This window comes from Nannospalax galili, unplaced genomic scaffold (genome assembly GCF_000622305.1).
Source record: "Nannospalax galili isolate Female #2095 unplaced genomic scaffold, S.galili_v1.0 scaffold458, whole genome shotgun sequence".
Lineage (NCBI taxonomy): Eukaryota > Metazoa > Chordata > Mammalia > Rodentia > Spalacidae > Nannospalax > Nannospalax galili.
In genome coordinates this window covers 240,232-246,208 of record NW_008341263.1, presented here as the reverse complement: position 1 = coordinate 246,208, position 5,977 = coordinate 240,232, and positions in this window count along the sequence as shown.

Here is a 5,977-nt window from a genome sequence, read left to right as displayed (position 1 = left end):
ATAAAGAATTCATGAGGCTTCAACATGTTTTTGGGTCCCTCAAACATCATTAATACTTTAATTTGAATTTTTCCTGAAAATTTAGTAACATCATTCTTGATTTTCAAGTAGAATCACCATTGAGAATTCTAAAACTAACCTTCATCTAACCCATTTGTTGAAAATTATACTTCTGCTCAACCATTTCTGAAATTCGTTTTATTCACAGTGCTCTGAAATTCCACATGAACCTGAAACCCTTTACATTCATCTTAACTTTCACACAAAATCACCTGCTTCTGATTTTACATATTTAATACAAACTCACAAAGGTGTCTAATGGAGGACCACTCCCAATAAGCATTTCTATATTCAGAGTTTTTATTCAGTCTGTTTTCATCAGCTCGTGTTTCAATTTTGACCCTGCTGTTTGCATAAATTCAAGTGAAACTGAAAACCAAGACTGCTCTGGTGTTCGCCTGTTGGAAGTTTGAGAACTAGAGCATCAGTAGAAACACTGGTAGGTCATTTTGACCTCTGATTCATTAAATCGTCCCAAAGACTACTAATGGAAAAGGGGGTGTTTATTGAAACAGGCTCTCTAAGTAACCAAGGATGACCTTGAACTTCTGGGCCTCCTAGCCCCATCTCCTCAGTGCTTGCGATCACCATGGAGAAAGATCCATTTGTAACATTTCCAATTTCCCAGTAGTTCGACACGGTCTTCCTTTGTTTGATGTTTCCCCTTCTAAGTGTGAACGAACAAGGAAGTGACAACATTTAACAAATGTACAGCACATCTGTGTGTGATGCCGTGAGATGCAGTACCCATTTCCTTCGGTATATATTCTATATGTGTTTTGAAGAGACTCTGATAGGACTTGTCCAAACTTATCATTTCTGGATCTCTCCATAGCAAAATCACAGGGTTGACTGTTGAGTCATGAAACAGTCCTCTGAGGGTCATACACATGTACCAGAAAGTTAGGACTCCATAGACTCACCCATGCCATGTAGGAGTTACTTAAGTTGTATGTGACATCTGAACTGATATGTAAAAAATGCAAGCTTCTTTAGCATGTGTACTGATTACTTTGGCATAGCTGTGGCCAAAATACTGGATAAAAACAACCTAAGTGAGGAAGCATTTATTTTGGCTTATGGTTTCAGAGACTTCAGCCCATGATGGCTGTTACAATTATTTCTATGCTGGTGGTCAGGCATCATGGTCCTGAGACATGGTAAAAGTGGATCATGTTATGGTGGACATGAAGTGGAAAGAGAAACAGAGGGGCCAGGGACAAGATTGTTACAAGAACCTAGAGTCGCTGATCCATGGCACCGATCTACTTCCTCCAGTTGAGTCCCATCTGCTAAAGTCCCTAGACCTTCCCCAAACGACACCAGTAGCTGGGCAAACCCTAGCATATGAGCCTTTGTGGGGCACTTTATGTCTGAAACATACCACAGTCTATACCACAAACAAAAATACTGCAGAGTCAAGCATTGAAGTATGCTGCATAAAGGCAAATCCAGGTTTGTGAGGTGCTTGGTAACACACACCCACAGTGGGCAGCAGGCAAGCAAACAGCTTCGGTCCACCAGGGCAGTTCATGATGAGTTAAGAAGCAGAGAGGCCTGGAAGCCAGTGCAGAGCACCTGTAAGTCCCGCCCCCAGTGACCCACCTCCTCCCGCAAGGCTCCGTCCACCTCCTGCAAGTTTTACAAGCTTCCCAAACACCATCCAAAGCTGGGGACCACATGTTCAAAGGCGTGAGCCTGAACAGTCAGACCATAATCATACTTCTTCATGGAAAGCTTCAGTAACATGGACTTTCGGTAGGGAGTCACACTTAATGGGTGAATGCCGGTCAGGGACAACTGTACTTCAGAGGGAACTCTCACCTGACCGGTCCCTGCTCCTGCCTGGACTGTTCAAGACATCATCTTCCATTTGTTCGATTTGGAACCAGAGGTAACACTATTTTTAAAGGAGTCCTGTGACAGGACCACACCCATAAGAACTAGCTCCCCTTAAATTAACAACAATAAGTAGGTTGGAAAGTCATACCGAGAGGGTTCTGAGGACGGAGACCTTGAACGGTGGGGCTCGGACATTTGAGAGTTCTGCCTGTTCATGAGCTTTCCTTCATGACCAGCCCAGCCATCTGGGGCTGCCCTGGTGGCCTATTATATTTGAATTCAGAAAACAACAGCAAAGGAAATGCATAGGTGGGGAGATAAAGCATGGTAAGGAAGGAAAAGCAGTGATTAAAATAGTCCTTTCTGAGAAGTGTGCCTGTACAGAATGGAGCTTGGCAGGGGCTGGGAACGTACTCAAATGATGGTAAGGAAGGAAAAGCAGTGATTAAAATAGTCCTTTCTGAGAAGTGTGCGGTAAGCACATCTGCTCTGCGCCTGTACAGAATGGAGCTTGGCAGGGGCTGGGAACGTACTCAAATATGAAGAAACCTGTCACCAGGAGCCTGGTGCTGACACAAACTTCAGACCACAGCAGCCAAGAATTGTGTGTAAATTTGGTGGCAGTGATGTGGTAGAACTAGACAATTATAAACCTAGAAGTACATTTTCAAACTGCCTCAACGTGCCACCTGACAAGTCTAGGGTTTGGTTTTCACAATGGAAGAATCATCTGCATTTTACAAACATAGTGTGTGTACAATTCCAGCTTTCTTGCTTCATTCTGTTCTCTCTCAGAGACAGATTAAAAATGTGTGGACTCCCTGCCTCTCTGTCTGCCTGTATCCATGTCAACTGTACCACAAAAACATTGCATCGTGTTGGCTTTTCACGCAGTCACTCGTCTGTTCCTGCTGTTCACCTTGAGAGAAATTGCTAAGCAAAATTCCGATATAGGGGGTCATTCTAGCTATGTATTTAGAAAAGCAGACAGTGGAGAAGTCAGAATGAAAGAAAAAAAAAGAACTTCTTAATGAGACATGTCTCAGGGACTTTGAATGTCACTGTTACTTTAATAACATAACAGCATCTTCAAGCAAGCTTTCATTTGTTCCTTCTGACTTCCTTTCTTCCCTTTCTCTTCCTGCCCTCCTAAGATTGTGTAATTACTTTCTATCTTATAATGGAGTAGATTAGCTTGCAATAGGAAAAGGAACTTTATAGAACCTTCAGGCACTGTTTTTTGGAGCTGTGCGAAGCCTCCTGTATTTATTCTCAAGCACCCCCTCCAGAGGCGAGGATTTCACCACAAGCCATGGCTTATGACTATTGCTTATCACAGTTTTGACAATGATTCAACTATGTGACTCCCTTGCCACGAACGGGTCCACAGTGTTATGAGTTCTAGATATCAGATTGATAAGGAATACAGAGCGTTTCTTTATGCACTAAACTTCGTTAACTGGCAAATTACTGTGTATCAAGACTGAGAAGCTGTAGAAATCGTGATAATATAAAAGATACTTGGGGAATTATTACATATGAGCCAACAAAATTTATGAACAGTGGAATCAAGTGTTTTAAAGATAAAGTACAGCTCAATAGTTCAGATTGCTTTTTTACTATTATCAATGTATATTTTTGGTACAAAACAATGGGTTTCATCATGACAGTGATAACAGTGTATGACACATATAATATAAAGTGATAACAGTATGTGTGTCATACACTGTTATCACATTATATTAACACCGATCAGCCTACCCTGCCCCTCTCCATGTTGTCTTGGTCCCCTTCACCCTCCAAATATTGCCCCTTCTACCTGAAGAACGGACATTCTGGAAAATGTGCGTATGGCTTACTTAACCGAATGTGATCCTCTCTAATGCCATCCACTTTGCTGAAAAATGACATAATTTTGTTCTTCTTTATGACTGTTTTCCCACTCTGCGTGTGTAGCACATTCTCATTATTGGACCATCTGCCGATGGACACTGAGGCTGCTTCAGTGAACAGGATCTGACAGTATCTCTGTGTTACACTGAGTCAGCTATGCACTTAGGAGGGCTGGAGCTCAGCTGTATGGAAGTTCTCATGTTCATTGTGTGGGTTGGTTTTGAATCCTCTACACTGATTTCCACAGTGATGGCCTGTGTTCACCCTCCCACGAAAAGTGTATAAAGCTGCATTTCTCCCCATATCCTCTCCAACATTTCCTATTTTTTGTGTTTTTGAAAATAGCCATTCTGACAGGGGTCCAAATAACAGAATTATATCATAGCTTAAACTTATAACTTATTGTTTTCAATAACTTTAGACAGTAAATATTTTTAAATGAATCAAAAGTGGATTTTTAAAAGAGATCCTTTTCATGTAATCTTATGTAGTTAGAGATCTGTAGGTGGACTTAGTCATAAAAATGACCTCTGTCAAATAATGAGGATAGAGACTAAAATAGAGTGTTTCTTGTTACAAATTTACATTCAGAATAAACTCCAACATTCAAGTTGAAATAATTTCCACGTTGTGTTTCACATTTTGTTCTTAGCCCAAGGCAAGGTAAAAAAAATCGCATTGGCCTGAAGTCAGTTGTTTTTACTTGTGGAAATGGGAGAGATGTGTGTTTTCTGTCATTTTCCCTAAGTAAACTTCATAGCCACAAATGTTGCCTCCAGCTAGCAGCCAAGTCAGTTTTCTAGAAGTAAATCGCACATAAAGAAGTGTTTGTTCATGCCCAGGGAAGACTTGCTCCAAGGCTTGGGAATGCCCTGGAAGCCACTCAGATGCCTGTGGTTGGCGGAAAGAACAGAGAAATGAGAATGGAGATGGGCGCATTCCAGACCCAGGAGCAGCAGCATGGGACAGCTAGTTAACACCAGGCTCTTGCTTTTTTAAAGATGCTCTCACCACACAAAGAGTTGAAATCTCTGCTGTCTCTACCCTCCACAGAACAGCCAAAAGCTATGTACATCTTTCTCTAACTCCAGAGACAATTCAATTATTCTGGAAAAAATGTTTTGGAAGAGATGAAACTTTAGTGAGTATGTGTGTATGTGCATGTGTGTATGTGTGTTTTCTGTGTGTGTGTGTGTGTGTGTGTTGAGAACACACCTATGACTCCAAGCAAAGAAGACACAAGCAACCACTGGGAATCAAACAGTTTAGTGACGACACCATCAATTCCACTGGACAGAGTCCAGGATATGGCTCATTCTGAACAGATGATGGCACTTGAAATGTCAAGGAAATTGGGAGATATAGGCAGTAGCCACAACATAAGCAGGCAGGTAGGTTGTATCACTATAAACCAGGAGCATAGACAATTATGGGCATACCAAGGCACGGTGGTTCATGCTTGTAATAGCAGCAGTCAGAAGGTTGATGCAAGAGGATCCTAACTTCAAGACCCATCTGGGAGAGTTGTGGGTGGAGGGAAGGAAGACGAAGGGGAGGAACAGAAGGAGGCGAAACAGGAGGAAGAGGAGGAAGAGGAGGAGGAAGAAGGAAAACCAACTCCTGGGCTTGGCTCAATACCATACCATACGCATGATCTTAAAATCATCTTGACTGTCACTAATGGTAGATCATTGTAACGTATTTGTGTTTGATATCTCAGTTTGTTGCTAAACATTTCAAAGCCATCCCCACCAAAGAATGAACCCCATTTAGCAAATGTCTCATAAATAACATTTAAACCCCTCAGGATTAGCATGCATGATAAGAGAATTAACACTATATCTATATAATATTTAACATGACTGATTGGCATATAGTTTACAATATGAATACATATGAGGTCACATGAAATCAACCTTTATATATGTCATAATAAGCTAGCTTGAGAATAGTTTTGGTTCTTTTCCCAGTTGGAACAATTATTGTCTGAAAAGCTTGGGCACATGTTTTCAGTTTTTCTGCATCTCATTTGTTCTTGTAGCTAATCTCATGTCTTACCTTGATGACTTAGCCAAAATGTCTAAGGTGATGGAAACTCAAATTTTTTCCCCAAAACTGCTACTTCTTTCTTCTTCTTGGTTTTTTTTTTTTTTTTTTTCTTTTTGAGACAGGGTCTCCCTGT